At 35.1% G+C, this 22,530-nt stretch overlaps 1 pseudogene; it reads left to right on the top strand.

Moving 5' to 3' along the window:
* The window catches only part of LOC109489723, a 34,318-nt pseudogene extending 19,637 nt beyond the window's left edge, over nt 1-14,681 (top strand).
* Nucleotides 14,682-22,530: the final 7,849 nt, after the last annotated feature.

Below are 22,530 nucleotides of genomic sequence, written 5' to 3'. Positions count from 1 at the left end.
CATACTTGCCTTTATTCATGTTCTTTCAGGAACAACCTTTTGCATTTCACTAACTGGTGAAATCCAACTTATCATTCATGACCAAATTCATTGTAACATTCCCTTCTGAGTTCTTGCTAATTCAATAAATCTCTTCCTGCCGCAGATTTCATAGTTCTGTATCTGATATTAAGCACCACCTCATTCAGAACTAGTTGGTATATAATTCTATCACATTGAAATATGGAGATATACATAATATCCACTTTCAATTTGGAAGTAAATTAAGGACAATGTGCTATATATCCATCTGTGTATTTTTAACACTTAGCCCAGTGCCAGGGATAGTGGATACTCAATGCATTGTGAACGGGACTCCTTTTCTTGTCAGTCTTTCGTAATGAATCAATATGTATTTGGGTAAAATGAGCTCTGGATAAAACTGTAAAGAATGCATAGTTTTCAGTAACCACAGGTCTACCTAAAAAAATATAAAGGTTAAAAAGTTCTTGTGTAGTATTACTTTAATTTTTCTATAGACTGTAGTTTTTATAATATATTAAACTAAGGGAGATTTTAAAAACACATGCCTAAAGTTACCAAATAATTTAAAGACTATCAAGCGTACTTTACAAAAATATATTGACTACATATATAGTTAAATAGTTGGTATGAATATATACAGAAGCGTGCTTATATTGACTTAGCCCTGTCTTACATAGAGACACATTTTATATTTCACCAAATCTAAGACCCAGTATATTCTAGGAAGCTGCATTATTGATATATAACTAAGAATGTTAAAAAAAATAGATACAGTGTTTTTTCATACTTATCAAATAAGCTATGCTATGCTTCCTTAAATACAGACTTGGATCACTTGAATGTAAACACAAGACCAGGAAAATACAAGCATAATAAATTAGATAAGGTATTTCTAAAATCTTTTCACATCTAGAATCAAATGCTTCTGAAATACTTTGCTACTCAGAGTTCTTTATGTCAGTTTTTCTTCTACATAAGACTGTACCACCAAAGACATTGGTGTTGCAGCACTTTAAAGGAATCCATAAAGAACTGGTAGCCATCGATTCCAAGTTCTTAAGCACATTTGCACTTACATACACCAAGAGAACTTTTGAGTCCTGCTTTGGGAATATTTCTAAACATATTTCTAGATCACGACTTCTATTCCCTCCTTTTCATATTATTTGTCTCCCTCGGATTGGTGCTGTGCTATTGTCCTTAAGATTTTGCTCACAGGTACTCATACTCATTCTGCAAGTCTTGATGCTGGTAATTTTAAGAACTTGTGTGATCAATGATAGCTACTTCATGACTGCTGCCTTAGACAAAAGTCCCCACTCCAAGATGCCGTTGACTATGAGATGTATCTCAGCTTGTGATCTTAATATATGAAAAAATATGTGGCATAAAATCAGAGGAATATAGCATAATATTTATTGACATCAATCTGCAAGATTTTACTTTCACAGTGTATAACATATATCATCATGTTGTACATTTTAAATATCTTATAATTTCATTTGGCAGTTATACCTCACTGAAGCTAAAAAATCCTCTGGATTTTATGTTTTACATTGGATTACGTATCTTTTAGAAAGGTTTTTTTTTTTTTTAATTCTTAAATAACTGAACGTTATGAAGCGTATACACAAATCTCACCTTTACAACAAAACTTTATTCTTTTTTTTTAAAGATTTATTTATTTATTCAACGGAGATAGAGACAGCCAGCGAGATAGGGAACACAAGCAGGGGGAGTGGGAGAGGAAGAAGCAGGCTCATAGTGGAGGAGCCTGATGTGGGGCTTGATCCCACAACGTCGGGATCATGTACTGAGCCGAAGGCAGACGCTTAACCGCTGTGCCACCCAGGCGCCCCAAACTTTATTCTTTCTTATATGAGTTACCCATGACAGTATTCTTGTTCTAGATTGTCATTTAGTTCAGTTATTGCAACTGAAAGTTGAAAATTTGAAAGTTAAGAATTATTTATTTCTTTAAAAGGACATACAGATTCCATTTCACAAAGACAAGCTGTCCCCTTAATCGAAAAAATAAGTTCTAAGGATCTACTTCCCTATAAACAGAATTGTTGAAACCTAAGATGTACATTTGGATAACTTCTCCAGAAGGACATTTCTAAGAATTAGTCAAAAATCAGAATCCTCAAAGTATAATGAAATCCCTAAAGTAAGCTAGCTATAGTTATTTGAAGTATCTGTAGATGGCATTCAAGGCTTCAGAGGTCAATGCATTCACAATAAAAACTGATATATAGTCCTAAAATGCTACTATAATTTCAGGATAAAAATATGTTATATTTTCTTGGGCCACTTTGCAACTCTTTCATTATTAAAACTATTCCGTCTCCAGATGTGATAACCCTGTAAATCAAAGAGTAGTTCATTATAAGGCAGCCAAGGCAGCTAACACTTAGAGCCCTGTAAATCATGTCACTAGCTTGTACTTCTCTGCATAGCAAAGCCTTTGTTTCCAGCTCCATCAAGCCTACGATATATTTTTATTTTTTCAACTTAAGTGGGCATGATTCTCAACTATGTGATGTGTATAATATCCTTTCATTTTATTTATTTATTTATTTATGTGACAGAGAGACAGCCAGCGAGAGAGGGAACACAGCCGGGGAGTGGGAGAGGAAGAAGCAGGCTCCCAGCGGAGGAGCCTGATGTGGGACTCGATCCCGAAACTCCAGGATCACGCCCTGAGCCAAAGGCAGACGCTTAACGACTGCACTACCCAGGCGCCCCAATATCCTTTCATTTTTAGAAAAGTCAAATCTATATCTACTTTGAGCTCCTTTTTGTTAAGGTAGGTGCTAGAGGAGTGGGGAGAGGGGTCTTACATCTAGTCCAAGCCCTTAGTTCATAGAAGTAACTCCAGATCCTTCATTTGCATCTCCGGGCTTTTTGTAGCCCGTGTCTCTCCTTGTTGCTTCTCTAACATATCTTTGGGATATAGTGATCTCTCTGCTGCTTTGATGTCATCGTAAAATGTTGAAATCTATTGTATCCTATGTCTGGATAAAAAATATAAATTTCCTTTTTTTTTTTTTTTGGTGTGGGGGAGGAAGTAGAGGTTGGTATGCTGCTTTTAATATAATTTTACCCAAAAAACAGAACAAGAACATCTAATGGATCCCACTGATCTTGCTGTTCTCATCTCCTTTCTGTCTCTCCTGACTCTAAGTATCTATCATTATGTCCTTAAAGGTCTTCTAGGCTCATTTCTCATTTCTTCCTTCCTCCCTTTATTTCTGCCCCTCATCTTCTTTCTTCCCTGCTCTTCATCTTCCTCTCTCTCTCCCGTTTCCTCTTTTAATTTTTTGAATGAACACACTTCTTCCTAAGATAAATAATATACAGCCTATGTGCTAATGCAACAGGGGATGAGAAAAATAGGAAACTTTGAGAAAAATGAACTCTGGTTGGTTTCATCCAATTATTAGCCTACCTTATCTGCTGGGGTATTCCATAACCCAGAATTGGAGCCTGATTGAGAAAATTTGGAATGGTTCATAAAATAATGAAGTTTATTAAATTAAAATAAGAATTTCACTTTTGTTCTTTAGTCTTAGGGAACGACTTATGTCCATAGATCTAAGAGAGTTGTGTTTGGGGATAGAAGATGTGAAAAACGAAGGGAGGAAAAAAATAGAAGTATATGGGCAGGTAGAAACATTGAGGAGAAGAGTTGAAAGAATGTTAAATAGAACATGGACCTTATGTGGCTGAGGAATTTGTTAAACCTGCAGAACATCAGCCATACTTTCTTCTAAGCTCCAAACTAACTGTGAATCTAACCCATAAATCCTTGTCTTTAACTCCTCAAGTGTATTCTCCAGGTGGCCTGAACTCTAACCAGTAAATGTATTATTCGATGTGTTTTGCCATGTGGAAAGTGGAACTTGGAAAGTTCACCCCTTTCATTCTGATTGTTGTTTGTGGATTCTTCTTCCTTTGAATCCACTGAGACAATGCCATATAAATGTCATTCCAGACATTTTTAAGCATATAATGGTAACTCAATGTCATCCAAAAGAAGTCAAAAGACAGGCATTGCGAAATTTAGGGGAATAAAATGGAAATAGCTAGATGGCTGTGCTCCCTTCAACATTATGGTGGAATATATATATTTAATCAGTTTAGTTATTCATGAAATATATATTTATAACCTACCTCAATATGTTTTCAGGTGCTAAAACTTGGAAACTTGGTCCTAGAAGTCAGAATAATCTGGGTCAAAATCTTAGAAGCTATGTAAATGCATGTAAGTGATTCCTCATCTATAAGATGACAATAAAATATCCCACCTTATAGAGTTACTTTGAAGATTAAGATAATGCACTTAATGCTTAGCAGAGTACCTGGTTTATAAGAGATGCCTCACAATAACTAGGTTCCACCTGTCATATCATGACAGATGAAAGAGATGCATTCATTGTTCAGGGATTTATGAATGACCACAGAGATCAGAAATGGCTCCATAAAATAAACTATATTATTTAAGCTGAATCTCTTTGATTTTTTTCAGATTTTTTAAATCAACTGAATTTTATATTTATAAAATAGCTTTTGATTATTAGAAAATGATCTATGCCAAGTGTAAAAAAAAAGTTAAGTGTTCATACAGTCAAGTAATAATAATAGTAAGAGCTAGTACTGATTGAGGGTAAATTAAGTGCTTGCTTTTCCTGTCTAATCTTTGCTGCAGTGCCATTTTTAAAATTGATTCTGATATTGTATTTTTCAGGTGCTATGCACACATACACACGCACACACACATGTGTATATACACACATGCACACAAAAAACTATATATACATGCATGTATATATAACGACACACAAAAATATTTCCTTTTAAGGTTTTTGGTTTAACACTGAATTTGAATTTATGGAAGAATATCATATTTAAAATAATGAATCTTCTCCAATACATTTGTGGAATTTTTCAAATTCCTCCATGAGTATCCATTTAGTATCATTCAACAGAGTCTTGTCTTTGTGAAATAGAGATCTTATAATAAAATCTTTCTTAAAAGAATACCTTACTTATAAATTTTGTTACTGGGTATCTTTACATCAGGTCAGGATGGAGGGTAGGTTTGTAAATAGAACATTCTTAACTAAAGAAACAAATAGAACCATGTGCAAATACATAGGAACAAAAACATTATGGTATGGTCTAGGATCTTTAAATCGATTACCGTGGTTGCTAGAGTGGTCAGTTGAAGGGAACACTTCTTTTTCCCTGATAGGAATGTGATATTGTAATTTATAATAGGTAATATTTGGTCTTTGCCCCTTTCCTGGCAAAAAAAGCTCCTAAAACCCTTACAATTTCCTAAATGATGAGAGCTTGAAAATGTCTTTTAAATTATGTGAATGAGGTGACATTTGGAACACACCTAAGGATGGGGGTTGGTTGCTGGGGGTGAACCAACCATGTGAATGGAAGGTTGAAATTTTCACTGGCACCACCTTCCTGCTTCTGGAGGAAGGGTGGAGGGGCTACAGTTGAATCAATCACCAGTGGGCAGTGATTTAATCAGTCATGCCATATAATGCAGCCTCTATAAAAACCCCAAGGAATGGGGTTCTGAGAGTTTCTGGGTTGGTGAATACGTGTGGGAGAGCTGGGAGAATTGCATGCTTGGAGAGGGCACCAAGGCTCCAGGCCCTCTCCCCATACCTTGTTATATCATCCCTCTCTTCTACGTGGCTGTTTCTGAATTAAACCTTTTTATTATAAACTGATGATTTAATAAGTGAAAGTTTCTCTAAGTTCTGTGAGCCATTCTAGCAAGTTAATCAAACCTGAGGTGGAAGTTGTTGGAACCTAGCTAGTCAGTGAGAAGTACAGGTAATGATCTGGACTTGCAGCTGGCATCTGAAGTGGAGTGAGGGGCTTTCTTGTGGGATTGAGCCTTTAATCTGTGGTATCTGACATTATCACTAGGTAGATAATGTCAGAATTAATTTGACTTTAAGGGCATTCAGCTGGTGACTGGAGAATTGGTTGGTGGTATGAAGGAACACCCCTCCACACACACACACACACACACACACACACACACACACACACACACACATTACAACTGGATACAGAACCCAAATAGGGAACTTTATTTTTTTAATTGCCCATCAGAATGATCTGATTGCTCATACAATCCTAGACTACTATGATAATTAGCCTGATTCCATTTTTGATGTTTAAATGTTGACAGCTTTTCAATTCCCATCCCTCCCTCTTCCTACACTGCCCTACATCTGAGCAATCAAGAAGTCCCTCACACCTTTAGCTCCTGCTAAAGGGTGGGAATATCAAGAATAGTCTCAAGCCCCAGGTACAAGCCCCCCTCCCCCGCTTCACCCCTCTTCACAATAAAAGCACCAAACTACCCCAAACTTTGCTCCCTTCTTCCACATCTCCTCTTGAGCTCTCCCTTTGCTGGGACTTCTTGCTGGTTGTTGAGTGCTAAACATACTTTATGCATAGTCGTTGGACTTTGTGTTGTGACATCTGTCTCAGCTGAATACATTCCCTTGTGAGCAGTCATTTCTGCCTCTAGGTGAACTGATCAAACAGCTCCTGGTGTTAGAGTAGGCACTTAGTTAGGCTTTCACAGGATGCCTGGAGACGTGCAAAGAGGGAATCAAGGCCTGTTATCAGGAAAGTCAGCAACTGCCCTGGCTGCATGGAACAAACAAGGGCACAAGAAGCCAGATCAAACTAGACAGATCCAAGACAAATAAGGTCAGAGGCCCTGACCGAGTAAGGAACAAAAAAGATGTGAAATCCAGCACCCAAAGAAATCTCCTCCTCAAATAATAAAAATCCCAGCCCTTCATTATCAACCGTCGATATAAGATAGAGGTTCAAACTCCAGGTGCAACTCTCCCTTGAGCACTCCCACTCTCACAGCTCCAGAGTGTACTCTCTTCTTAATAAACCCTTCACTTGCACTGTTCAACCACCGTCTTGTCTTTCCTTGAATTCTTTTCTTGCTTTGAGACTAGGAGCCTCTGGCACTGAGCGGAGGACGGCTAGGCAGAGGCCTCAGGGCCGGAGGTCTCCTCATTCCGCCCAGCAACACTTGTAACACAGAAGGGGCAGCTGTTTCCCGTACCCCTGGATCCTGCTTTCATATGACAGACTGGTAGCCAGTGGAGTGTGGGGCAAACTGATATATCCCACATCCAAGTCTAGCCCAATCTTGGAAGCCCCATCTGTGAAGCATTCTCTTCCTGTGTTTACTGGCTGGATGCTGATAGCACTGGTGTGGGGATGTGTTGGTAACAGAGCTTCGGTTAACCTGGTTCTCTAAAAGATGGCATTGAGTGCAGCCCACTTCCTGCCTCTGCCAACACTCCTTGGACACTATAAATTTAAACCTCTAAGATTTTGGAGTTTATCTATTACAACAGCTAGTGTTATGTTAAATAGTACAGACTGTCCCCAACTGATGATCATTCAGCTTATGATTTTTTTGACTTTATGATGGTGCAAATCTGATACACATTCAGTAGAAATCAAACTTTGAATTTTGAATATTAATCTTTTCCCAGGATATTGATCGGTGGTAACTTCCTCTCTCCTGATGCTCGGCTGGGCAGCAGCCACAGCTCCCAGTCAGCCATGTGATCACCAGGGCGAACAACTGATACGTTTACAACCATTCTGTGTTTCACTGTCAGTACAGTATTCAATAAATTATGTAAGATAATCAACACTTTATCGTAAATAGGCTTTCTGTTAGATGATTTTGCCCAACTGTAGGCTAATGTGAGCATTCTGAGCATGTTTAAGGTAGGCTAAAGTAAGTTATGATGTATGGTAAGTTAGGGTTATTAAATGTATGTTTGACTTAAGATATTTTCTACTTACGATGTAATCCCACCTTAAGTCAAGGAAGATCTGTATACTGTTTATGCTGTGTAGTAAAATGAATTATAAAAAATTTATCTGGGACAATTATTTTGCATCTACGCTTTACTGGGAACTTTCCAACAGTAACAACAGAGCCCAAGGTCCCCAATTCAAGGAAAGACTTGCAAATAAGCAATATCAAATCAGGTTAAATTATTTTAACTATTTGAAATAATGTTTTTAACACAAAATTATTTATAGATTATAGTTAAATTTATTTTTACTTGAATTATTTAAATCCTTAAAATAGGTGGGTGCATTAATTAATTTTGAATATTTAAACCTATGTTGAGAATGCCAAGTATCCTAAACATGCCATCATAAATCATAGTCATGATGATTTTCCCCCCCTCTGGCCATTGTATTGATGGAAAAGTATAGAAAGAGTAACTGTTGACAAGGAGATTGAGATCTTTCAAGACAAGGAGATTGAGATCTTTCAAGAAGCTAACATTAATAACCATCTGTTCCTTTGGGATTAATTATTTTTCTATAAATATTACTAGATTTAACACAAAGTATTCTTATCAAAACACATGCATGTAATAGGAAGAATGGTTGTAAGCATAAGAAGAATAATTATAGGAAAAGTAGTAACCAGGAGAGAATAATCTGTTTTACTATATCTTGCTTCATTTTGAGTTTATTAATTTAATTATCTTAGTTGTGTACATTTAATGTGTGACAGTATAATTTAACAGAATTTTATTTTTTTTTTCTCTGTTTAAAAATATATCCTGATGACTTCACTAGGAACCAAGCTCAAGTGGGTTAGAGGTATATTCTAATTTTTGTTTCCTGTTAAGTGACTTTGGGAGTATTTCCTGAAATGAAAGTGAACAAGTCGTAAAGAGTTGATACTGAATGCTTACTTGCTTATTCCCATATCACTAATTGAAATAGAACCTCATTTAAAAAAGGAAATTTGAAAAAAGTTCAAATCAAGGGAGAAGAATGTAGGGGTGAGGTTTGAACGGGCCATAAAATGTCAAAAGAGTTTGTGTTTGACTTGCCGAAAACGTGCTCTTGTATCTTACAAATTGTACTTTTAATTCCGGTGTTCCTTTTCTTCATAAAAAACCTCTTCCAATTCTAAAGTCCTGTGATCCCTCAAATAATCTTACTAACAGAAATGAATGAATAAACGTAGAAAAGTTTTACTGTTTTTCTAGGATTCACTTTCAGCTCTTTCTCTCTTTAATATTCCTCAAGAATAGTGAAATGAAGAATAATGTTAAATAACTATTGCAAAGATGATAGTATACACAATGAAGCTGAAATTTGAAGGAATAATTTAAAAAGAAACTAGATGCAGGCTTTTAAAGATAAACACTTAAGATTCCTAAAACTGTAAGTAATATTGTATATGACTATGTATGAAATCTGAGCATTATTTTAGGACATCTTTTGTGCTAAAAGACTTCAATGTATAGTGACAGCTCCTGGTAATAAATTCTGGGACAACTATAATTCTGGATACTTATATTTTTATCTTTCCAAAGTCAACAAAGGTGGGAGAAATATTCTATGGCAAAGCATTTTCTAATTGTTTTCCAAAAATTCCTTGCTCAAAAACAAAACATTGCCAGAGGAATTTGAAAATAAAGTTTTTTTTAATTTAAAATATAAGAATATATCTAAACCAAGAAAAATATGATAAACAAAGTTATTCTGACCCATTCTCAGTCCAAACCTATTTTAAATCCAAACACTGTTTATTTTTTCAAGGTTAGCATAAATATGCATGAAATATGCAAAAGACCTTGATATTTCACAGATTTTGACCTTTTTGAGTTTGCCTCATGAATTTATTCCCACATCTTGCCATTTAAGTTCATTTTTCTCTTACCTTGAGTCCACATATTTATTGGGCATTTCAATTAGTTACCAACCCTCTCCATCAGGGGGTATTTATGTCTTTTTCTGTAACTGACTTTGTAACTTCTTTTCCCCTTCTAGAATAAATTGTTAGTGATTCTCTGAGGATGCTTTTCTGTCTGGAACATACAGAAAACAAGGTATTAATGCTCCAAGCCCCGGAACATAGAACAGCCTTTCCTATACTCCAATATTACCCTGAAGTTGTGGTTGTCATATGGTTTTGTTTTTGTTTTGCTTTGGCTTTTTGTTTGTTGGTTTTACCAAGCTCTTTAGTATCAGGAAAGAAAAAAAAATCTGTTTAATTTTGGCCCTGTCACTTATCATTCTACAAAGTCAGGGAGTTACAGGTTTTGAGAATTTCACAAAACCTTTCCTTGTGCCAGGAAAACGAATGAAATAATCACAAGGTAAGGTGCAATAGAACTCTGCTACAAATTGTAGGTCGCTATTATTATTATTAGTCACATTATTATCCAATGATGTTACCATTGGGATTATTCCTCAATGAACAAGTTACATCACTAGGATTAATAACAACAACAAAAAAAAAAACTGAAAGACAGTAACATTGTAGTTTTAGGATGGACTTGGAGCAGAAAACTGAAAATTTCACATGGGTGGTTGATGAACCCAACCATGGAAAACTCAGACAAAACTGGAGACTCTGGGAGGAGACAGATGTCTTTAATCCTGCAGAATTTATATAAATGTGTTTTTATGGTTTTGGTCACTGGCTGGTACAGCTGAACATTGTATTTCTGTGGTATTCCTATTTCATCCTCTTCCAAAAAACATTAATGCCGCCATCATGTTTAATTGGTCAAGATCAACATTAGTTTGGGGCGCCTGGGTGGCTCAGTCCTAAGCGTCTGCCTTAGGCTCAGGGCATGATCTCGGAGTTACGGGTCGAGCCCCACATCAGGCTCCTCCACTATGAGCCTGCTTCTTCCTCTCCCACTCCCCCTGCTTGTGTTCCCTCTCTTGCTGGCTGTCTCTATCTCTGTCGAATAAATAAATAAATAAAATCTTAAAAAAAAAAAAGATCAACATTAGTTTGAAGATACATCCTTACTAAAGTGCCACAAGGGATACTTTATTATTAATAAGCAGTAAATATGATTTTGTCACTCAAAAGAAGGACAGAAAGAAAGATGAGAGAGTGGGAAATTAATGTGTAGTGAATATTTTATCTGTTTTGGTAGGCACTTTCACTCCTGTTACATCATCCTCTCAGTAACCCTATCTCCCATGGTAATAATATATACTGACTTCAAATAAACCTTTGGAGCTTCATAATAGCATTCCAGATAGTGAAATCACAGGGGTGTCTTGCCTCATAGAACTGGTTTGTGACAGAGCCAACTTCCCCTACCTGTAAAGTCAATGCCATTTCCACCACACCATTCTATCAGTCTTTTTCCTGGAAATAAGTGTAAGGTAAATATCAGTTATTATAGGAGTAATTCTTTCAATGAAAATAGAGTGGATGAAATCATCTTAATATAATATATTTATCTCTGTGTATATAGTATTTCCTCACATAATTTTTAAATGAATTCAGTAAATAATTTTTAAAACTCATAGAAAACCCAAATATATGATTTTTCAAATTATAATAACACTCTTCACTCATGTTTTAAGATTACTCCACTTGGACAGTATCATTTAGAAGTTATTTAAGTAGATTTCTTAAATGAGGACTTTTTGATAGTTTGTAAGAAAGAATACCAGATGAAAGTGGTAAAATGCACACTATATAAGTTATTCACCATGTTTTATTATTTTTCAGGCATTTAAAAATCCTGGAAAATGTAACCTCTCTTTTTCCTTTATCTTGAAATATCAGAAAAAAACTATTATTTTCTGCAGGGGAGAATTGCTTGATATAGCCCTTGCTTTGTTCTAACACCAGTACTTTCATATTCCATATTAATCATTAGTAAGATATTCCTGCATGCTATTTTTCTGTATTCTCATATACAGTATTTTTAGTCAATCATGAACTATGTTATTAAATTTAAGATATTTAAGAGACACCTGGGGGGCTCAGTCAGTTAAGCATCTGCCTTCAGCTCAGGTCATGATCCCAGAATCCTGGGATCAAGTACTGTGTGGGGGCTCTGCTCAGTGGGGAGCCTGCTTCTCCCTCTGCCTGCCCCTCCCCCTGCTTGTGTGTGTGCACGCACACACTCTCTCTCTCTGACAAATAAATAAATAAAATCTTTGGGGAAAAAAATAAGATATTTAAGAATAAAACAGTACGTTTGTGCGTGTTTTCAGTCTGTGTATATATATCCATGCATGCACATCTCATATGTTATCATCAGACTGATAGCAGGAGATAACAATAAATTAATATTGAATTACTTCATTCATTCAACAAATTTTAAATTAGCTCTATAATATACCAGTTACTAGATTCATTCATTCATTCATAACAGTAAATTAGATATTGGAGTCCTTGCTATCTGAAGTTTAATATCTAGCCTGGAAGGTGGTTGTGAAAGAAAAGCTGCACCAATACAAATAAGATTACAAATGTAATATATTGTAAATACCATGAATCGAAAGTGACTAACAGTTTGCTCAAAATAGACCTGGACTATTCCTCGTGTGTGTGTGTGTGTGTGTGTGTGTGTGTGTGTGTGTATGAAAGAGTAACTCTTTTCATTTTAAAAATGTCTTGGTTTTGAATGAAGATGTATGATAGTCACTCTAAGTAATGTTGAAACATCCTTTTATTACTGGGATCAGTCTTAATCATGATATATTTTTGTTGATACAGTATTATCTTCTGCTTGCTAGTATTTTTTAAGAATTTTTGCATAAGGTGGTAGGATTGCCAGGAATGTTTCTTTGTGCAGTTTTTAATAAGGTGTCAGCAGTGTTGTGCTTGCTTTCTCTATGCCTTTTCATATCCTTTTGATTATTTGGATTTTAAACTTGACAATATTTAGCTATAAAATTATTTGGGGAGATGCTCTTTGATAATATTACGTATTTGTTTTCTATGGAAATACCTCTTAGAGTTTCCTTGCTGCGGTGATATTTGGTAAATTATAGTTTCCTTGAGAGTTATCAATTTCATTCAGATTTTCAAAAATATTTCAGTAAAGGTATAAAACTAATATCCTAAGAGTTTTAAATGTTTCTCTTATGATGGTTATTTTATTCTTCCATTTCATATTTTGTGGTTTTCTATTTTTTTAATTAGATTAGCTGGTGATTTGCATATGGTTGGTTATTTATTATTTCTGAGTGCTTTGTTTTCTACTCATAAAATATATATTTTATGCTGGAGATATATGTGTTACATTTTTCTGTATTATGTGGGGATTTTTTTCTGAGCACCAGTGTGTAAGCTGTTGCTTTTACATATGTAGAAATTTGAAGGTGTCATGAATCAAGTCATTGACTTGCCCTCTACAAAGCAACAACTGCTTACTTCACTTTTTGGAAGTTCTCTTTTCCAGGTGACATTGAAAGTGTAACAAGACTTCACTTTGATAAATTTAGGTACCAAGAAAATCCATAATGTAATTCAGCAGTGCTCAATATATAGGAAATAGTATTTCCAAACCAGACACTAAAAGTAAAACTTGCTTTGGATATGTTAAGTCACATTTAAGCCTAAAAGATTTGGTAAAATGTGATCCAGTATATCATGACTTTATATTTCAATTTTAGTTATGCTTATTTCTCCACAGTCTTTCATAATCTATGGAATTAACCAGGACAGTACAATGGAAGTCAGTTGTGATGATCCATTCTTCTTAGTCATCAAGACTCATTCTATCATTATAAAATTCTACTTTTCTCCTCTTATTAAATTTGGAATAAATACACATGCCTTTGCCTCCAATATCATTACCTTGGTATGAGTCACCATCATTTCTGGCCTGAGTAGTTGCCGTAGATCCTTAGTTTATATCCCTGAATTCACATTTGTACTTCTAAAACATTCTTGGACAATAGCCAGTATAATCTTTGTAAGTATAAATCTGAAAATATTACTCCAAATTAGAACATCTCGATGGTAAAACTCATAGAAGGTCATATAGGAGAAAACCTAGAAGACCTTGGGTATGACTATGACTTTTTAGACACAACAAAAAAGGCGTGATTTATGACAGACATAACTAACAAGCTGGGCTTCTTTAAAATTTAAAACTTCTGTAAGAGACAATGTCGAGAGAATGAGAGGAAAAGGCACAGACTAGGAAAAAATATTAGCAAAATATATATCCGACAAAGGACTCTGACTCAAAATATACAAAGAATTCTTAAAATTGCACAGTAAGAAAACAAACTACCTGATTTGAAATAGGTCAAAATCTGTCCTTGCAGACGCAGCCTCCCAGCACTGCCCCACCGTGTTCTTCAGTATCGCAGCGGACTGCCAGCCCTTGGGCCACGTCTCCTTCCAACTCTTTGCACAATGAGTTCCAAAGACAGCAGAGAACTTCTGTGCTCTGAGAACTGGGGAGGAAGGATTTGGTTATAAAAGTTCCTGTTTTCAGAGGATTATTCCAGGATTCACGTGCCAGAGTGCTGACACTATAATGGCACTGACGGCAAGTCCATCTATGGGGAGAAATTTGATGATGAGAATTTCATCCTGAAGCACACAGGTCCTGGCATCTTGTCCGTGGCAAATGTTGGACCCAACAGAAATGGTTCCCAGTTTTTCATCTGTACTGCCAAGACTGAGTGGTTGGATGGCAAGCAATGTGGTCTTTGGCAAGGTGAGAGAAGGCAGGATATTGTGGAAGCCATGGAGCGCTTTGGATCCAGGAATGGCAAGAACAAGCAAGAAGTCCACCGTTGCTGACTGTGGACAAATCTAGTAAATTTGACTTATGTTTTATCTTAGCTACCAGACCACTCCTGTAGTGCAGGAGAGCACCCCGCTTACCCCATCTGCTTGAAATATCTATAATATTTGTGTTTTTGTTGCAGTTCCGTGGGTTCCATATTTTCCTTACTCCCCTCCAAGTCTAGCTAGATTGCAGAGTTCAGTTTATGATTATGAAATAAAAACTAAACAACGACAACAACAAAAGGAGGCCAAAGTCCTTAGCAGATACTTCAAAAAAGAAGATACATAGATGCCAAATAAGCATATGAAAAGATGTTCCACCTTATGCCACATCAGGAAAATGCAAATCAAAATAACCATGATATACCACACACACTTATTAGAATAATCAAAATCTGGGAAACCGACAACACCAAATACTACAGGTGAGGAAATAGAACAACAGAAACTCTCATTCATTGCTGGTGGAAATGCAGATGGTATAGCCACTCTGGGAGACAGTTTGATGGTTTCTTATAGGACTAAACCATATAATCCAGCAATCACACTCCATGGTATTTACCCAAAGAAAGTGAAAACTGATGTCCACACAAAAAGTCTGCACACAGATGTTTATAACAGCTTAATTCATAACTACCCAAAATTGGAAGCAATTAACATGTCCTTTGGTAGGTAAATGGATAAATAAACTGTGGTATACCCAACAATGGAATATGATTCCAGACTAAAAAGAAATGATCCATCAAGCCATGAAAAGATATGGAGGGAACTTAAATGGGTATTACTAAGTGAAAGAAGTCACACTAAAAAGGCGACCTACTGTATTATTTCAATTATATGACATTCTGAAAAAGGCAAAACTGTGAAGATAGCAAAAGGTCAGTTGTTTCTAATGGTTAGAGATGGGGGTTGGAGAACAAAATAGAGCACAGAGGATTTTAAGGCAGTGAAAATACTCTGTATAATGCCCATAATGATCGATACATATTAATACACATTTGTCCAAACCCATAGAATGTACAACACCAAGACTGATCAGTAATGTGAGCTGCAGACTCTGGGTGATTACGATGTATCAGTGTAGGTTCATCAGTTGTAACAAATACAGCACTGAGGTGAGGATTGCTAATTACTAGGGAAGCTACATGTGTGAGGAAAGGGTATTTATGGGAAATCTCTATACCTTTCTCTCAGTCTTGCTCTTAAAAAATCTAAAGCTGCTCTTAAAAACTGGTCAACAATAAATAATCTCAGTGGCTTTACATTCTCTTAGAGACAAATCTTAAATAATCAACATGAAATGCAAGGCCTTATGATGCACAGAATTCCACCTGTGTCTCTAATTTCACCTTATTCCAACTTTGGTCTCTCTTACTTTGGTCATTTTATCAATTCTCACATATACCAAACTCGTTTTCCATCTGAAAATTGTGTGCACATGGTTCATTTCGCCTAGAATATTCGTATCTTTGTCTCTTTCTCTTTACCAGGTATCAGTCTTTGTGTAATTCTTCTCAGAGCGATACACTGTAAACATTGAATCTGTAGTTGAATCTCTTCTTCGATATGATTTATCACAAATTGTAATTACATATTTGGTGATACATTTATGTCTCCACTATAGTATTAGTCCCAGTTGGCAAGAACTGTGTCTGTTTGTCCACCAATGCATACCTAGCATATTTAGCACAATGAGTAGCCCATAGTCACTCAAAAATGTTGGTTTTGACTGATTGACTTTACTGTTAGTAAATTTCTTTTGCATCATTATCTTATCTCATCCTTATAGTAATCATAGCTGGCAGGTTATTATTATTCATATGTTGCAGAAAGCAGAATATTAAAAAGTATTCTAATCCTAAAGTAATATAAATTCAGAAAGTAAAATATGTTTAAATTCCCATTCCTGGGGCGCCTGGGTGGCACAGCGGTTAGGCGTCTGCCTTCGGCTCAGGGCGTGATCCAACGTTGTGGGATCGAGCCCCACATCAGGTTCCTCTGCTATGAGCCTGCTTCTTCCTCTCCCACTCCCCCTGCCTGTGTTCCCTCTCTCACTGGCTGTCTCTATCTCTTTCAAATGAATAAATAAAATCTTTAAAAAAAAATTCCCATTCCTATTCACTTAATATTTGTTTATTTTTATTCTTGTGAAGATACATTAAATTGGGCCAATCAAGAAATCCATGGTGCTCAATGGTCAAGTTATCCATAAAAATTATTATATTAAACAGTATGGAGATTCCTCAAAAAATTAAAAATAGAAATATCATACAATGTAATTTCATGACTGGGTATTTACCCAAAGCAAACATGAACACTAATTTAAAAAAAAAAGAAATGTACTCCTGTGTTTATGGCAGCATTATTTATACTAGCCAAGCTATGGAAGCAACTTAAGTGTTCACTGATAGAATGGATAAAAAACGAGGTGGTGTATATACACAATGAAATATTATTCAGCCATAAAAAAAAATGAGATCTTGCCATTTGTGACAATATGGATGGACCTAGAGAGAATGATGTTAAGTGAAGTATGACTGACAGAAAAAAACAAATATGGTATGACTTCATTTATAGGTGGACTCTAAAAACCAAAGCAAATGAACCAACAAAAACCAAACAGACCCATGAAGAGCAGAGAACAAACTGGTGGTTGCCAGAGGAGAAAAGGGTGGGAGGATGGGCAAAATGGGTGAAGGGGAGTGGGAGGTACAAGCTTCTAGTTATGGTATGAATAAGTCATGGGGATAAAAGGTGTTACAGCATTGGAAATATAGTCAGTGATTATATAGAGACAGGTGGTAGCTACACTTGTGCTGAGCACAGCATAATGTATTGAGTTGTCGAATCCCTATATTGTACACTTGAAACTAATATCACGTTATGTGTCAACTGTATTTCAATTTAAAAATATATATTTTTAAGAACAGGTCCTAATTTTTATCATAAGTGGCAAAACTACTAACTTTTGAGAACTTTTCATAGTTTTAATTGTTATGTATTTCTTATACTGCTATCTACTTCATAACTATATTGATATAAATTTTTGAAAGTATACAAAAGATTTGTGTATATAGCTGGGCAAAGAAACTAAAAGTTTGGAAAACAGGGTAATTATAGGGTATTTATAAGACAAACATCAAGTTAATATACAAAATGCATACTAGTACTGATCCGAAGATTAAAACAGAATTCACAAGAAGTACAGAACTGGACTATGAGAGAAATGGCTCTCATGGGTCACCACAGGGAAGACAATATGTCAATTAATGAGTAACATCCTTGGTAACAGTTCTACAGTGAAAATAATAATTTCATGGTGATGTGTACTCAGCAACCCTCAATATAGGCTATGGATAAAAGTAAAAATTAAGTTTCTGTGGAACAAAATGGTATAGCCTCAATGAACGGTCCGGTGCAGAGCCATCATTGGTATTCTAGTTCATTTATCATATTTGAACAAACATAAAATGGCAAGTTAACGCAAACAAACTTATGGTGATCCTTCTAGCTGTATTATCCCAAGCAATTGGTCTCTTTTTTTCCTAAGAGAAGTCTCAAGTATCAGATTTAAATAGGTATTTTTGCTTTCAAGGTAATGATTTTGTTTCCTATATATATTATAACAAGTGACATGAAGAGCTAGCAATAAATAGATCAGAATTACCCTGAGGAGGGTCATATGATAAATAAAAGATTATCTTGGACTCACTCAACACACAGCTCCTTTTTCAGTTTCAAGATATTGAAAGGACCCTTCACTGGTGGTTTTCACCCTTGGATATAGCCTGCTATGTTTAACTTATTTCTGGTAAACTACAATTCTAAAAGTATGTTTGATATACTAGTGCTTTCATTTAACATTATCCTAATGTTGAGATGACCCTGTGGTTTTTAGATAAGAAAGTTTTATTGTACTGCAAGGTCATAATTACAATATTTATTTTTTTATTTTTTTTAAACTTTTTTTTTTAAGATTTCATTTATTTATTTGACGGAGACAGCCTGCGAGAGAGGGAACACAAGCAGGGGGAGTGGGATAGGAAGAAGCAGGCTCCTAGTGGAGGAGCCTGATGTGGGGCTCGATCCCAGAACGCTGGGATCACGCCCTGAGCCGAAGGCAGACACTTAACGACTGCGCCACCCAGGCACCCCATATAATTACAATATTTAACCTAAAGTGATATAGTCTCATTTTTTTTCTGAATTCTCAAATTTTGTTAGGAGAGCCCCACAATATATAGCAGGAACTAAATTCATAGGCTCCATTTAAAGCCAGATACAGTGTTATTAAATGACTAACTTGAGAAAACCTAACTAGAGTAGAGAATTTAATAGTTAAGATTAGATGATATCATGCGTTAACTGGAAAAGCTATAAATTGAATGACTCAGCAGCTTCATTATTCTCTGTATGGAGAGCTCAGAGGCTAATGATGTCATGTATCTAGAAGGAAACAGGCAGAGAAAGAAAGAACAGTTCTTTACAATGTTGTCACCCGGAAGCAATGTGATATTGTCATTAAGTAGTTATTTATTGATGAGAAATGTTAAAAAGTCTAGTTTAATTTATGTACATGGTCTCAAAGTCAGATTGATAAAAAGTCTGGTTTTATGAATTACCTCCTAGAGTCAGATTGCTGAAACTTGAGGTGTTTTAGTTTGAATTATATCAAAATATCCCACAACTATTATAATACAGAGTGAAAGCTGTTTCTGATAAAAGTTATATTTTTTTAGAACATTTGGCTAGAACTTGTCATGGTGCATTGAAGGTATTTTAAATTGAATGTTATGTAAGCCTTTCATAAAGTTGTGAATGAAAATCATTTAGGAACAAGGAAACTAAAGTTAATTTTAGCTTTCCTCCATCATTTTAATTATCCTAGAATGAGAGCTATCACACCAGAAAGGCTCTTCCAATGTCTTGTGCAAATGACAAATAGCAGTGTTTCCAAATGTGTTTGCAAACAATGGCAAACAATAAAGACAACTTTGTTATCCTAAAACCAACAAAGAAGAAGAAAAGAAAAAAAGCCTATTTTCAGCCACATAAGGGTTGAAATAGATGTTTTTCTGTCACAGAAGAAAAAATAAATGATTGACAATGGATTCAATTTATGAACATATGCATGGAAAATGTGTGATAACTCAGTAATTAAATTGTAGACAATAGCACATTCCCAAGTGTAAGGTAGCGCATGCTATCAACAGCTTGGTGAAATCATCCAGCCTGACACATCACCCAGAAGATGATAAAATTGGGAAGGATAAATTAATTTTTTCCAGCTGCATACACAGAGGATAAGGAGAAAAATAAGGGAATTTTATTATTTAATAATTACTGATATTTTTCATTTTTAATTAAGCAATTTAGTTACCTGTTCTTCTTTCTTAAGAATAATAAACAAATTAAGAACATTATATCGTTTTTTTTTCTGGTATTTTTTACTGATATTTTTCATTTTTAATTAAGCAATTTAGTTACCTGTTCTTCTTTCTTAAGAAATAATAAACAAATTAAGAACATTATATTGTTTTTTTTTCTGGTTATCTATATTGGCAGAATACTTCCATGGCTGGAATATTAATTTTTTTCATTAGCCAAGATGACTCCAAAGGAGGCTTCACAGTGGAGCTGAACTGGTTTTGACTATTGAGTCTACCATTTATTATCAGAGAAAACTGAAAGCAAGTTACTTAACTCTCTTCTGAACTCCATCTATAGTTTTCTTATCTTAATGTGGAGATATCATCAAAAACAGGGTTTTTCTGAGAATAAGATATCATGTCTTAAAAACCTTTGTTACATACTAGTTACTCATTGTTAAATTCATCTTCTTCCATTTCTGTATACACACATATTCCATGACAAAATTATGCAATAAGAATTGTTGTAAAAATAAAACTCTTTTTTATTTATTCTGTCTACTGTGAGCTAATTTCCGTGTATATTTACGTTACTAGGTCTCTGGTAAAATTAAACAAAAAACAACAAAGAGAAAAACCTAAGAGATAGTTCTTATTTGGACATCATTCATACAAGTGCTATCTGCAGTTATATTGTTTGATCTTTTGAAGCCATTCCAGTTGAATTTTTTCTTAATGGGCTTCTTTAGCTTGGAATCTTGGAAAAACTAGAATTAGTTCACAAAAATCCGAAACACAGCACATGGGTGACTTACATGGAGCTAGTATCAGTTCATTTTGAAAACCAAATTTATCACATTTGACAGTAAATATAACCTCATCATTAGAAATTATATTTACTTGACACATGAATAGCTCCTGTCCTAGTATTCTCTTTTTAGCTTTCACACATATACTTAACCAGCTGATATACATACATATATACATATATATATTTTTTTAAGAAAGCTGGTAGTCTTTGATGTATACAAACTATAGAGAACTTCTATATTAACAATTTCTCTTGTGCAAATATTTTGACATATAATTTTGCTTACCTCATATTCCTTTAAACTTTGTGTCTTTCTGTATAGAAAATGCCTTTTTCCCCCATATTGCTAAGTAAAGTTCACTTCTTGGTAATTGGACACATCACACATATCTCTGTTGATAATGAGTCCCTTTATCACATTAATCTATGCTGACTTTATTTACCTCCTCTCTTTTTTGCCAACTCCAAACTCATCAGCAAACCCTATGATGGTGCCTTCAAAATATACACAGAATCTTCACTTTCACTCCTTCCCCATTAACACTTCTGTTCAAATCACCATCAGCACTGTCTTAGAGTAGCCTCCTAATCACATCCCTTGCTACAACCCTTGCGCTTCTAAGGTCTGTCCTCTGCACAATCGCCCAAGCCATCCTTTTAAAATGTAACTCATATCACTTTTCTACATAAAATATTTCAACGGCTTCTCTCTTTTTCTCCCCCCCCCACCCCCAATAAAAGTCAAACTCTTTACCAGTTGCTGAAGTGAATGGGCCCAACTTTCGGACAAATTCTTTTGATTCTGATTCTCCCTCTGATTGATGAAATGAGGCAATTTATGCAGTTGCATTTCTTTTGCTTTTAATAAAACCATAAAAAAATGATATAAATGAGAGGTAACAAAGCAAATAAAATTAGTAGTTACCTCTAAAGCATATACTCAATTCATCAGTATAAAACAATACCAAATATAAGTCATATCATGTCATTCTTCAAACTGCTGATTATTTTGAATGTTAAAAAATTATGTCTTTTAAATTACAACTAATGCTTCTGGGCTTCCTTTTCCTTTTTAAGGTAATTTCTGGATGATTTCTGAATCTCCTTTGTAGTCCACTGTTCTATTACTGTGTATGTGGAATATTTCAGTTAAGACTTATATTTACTAGAAATAAAAATAGCACAATTTTATGTTTCTGATGGTACCAGAGCAGAACAATTGAATAACAAAATAATTTTCACATTGCATTTTTACTCTCCATTTTACAAAAAACACAGGAGGGAGACCCAAAAAATTGACCCCTAAGTGTGGAAATAAGCATAGATTGTAAATACAATCACCATGTGCTTCTAAAAATCAAGCTCTAAGTTTGGAGTTTATGTGTGAGGCTGCTGCGTTTTTCAACACTATGGATGAAACTCTTATCATTTCAACATAGTGAGGTCTACTAACCCAAAATAAATACTGATATTAATAGATGTGAAGAAATCACTGAATATAAATATACCTGAGATGCAAAATATTTGCATACTTGCAAAGTGCTATAGAGTGGTATTTTCCAAGTATTCCTGATCTCTGTCCATTTCTAGCTAGAATCATTTTTGCAACTCAAGTCCTTTTGTCAGTCTCTATTGAAATACATCATGTCAAATGATTCACCTTTAAGAGGGGCTCATTAAATATTCATATTCTTGCA

This window comes from Ailuropoda melanoleuca, chromosome 7 (assembly GCF_002007445.2).
Source record: "Ailuropoda melanoleuca isolate Jingjing chromosome 7, ASM200744v2, whole genome shotgun sequence".
Classification (NCBI taxonomy): Eukaryota; Metazoa; Chordata; class Mammalia; order Carnivora; family Ursidae; genus Ailuropoda; species Ailuropoda melanoleuca.
This window is presented reverse-complemented; position numbering and strand designations above follow the sequence as displayed.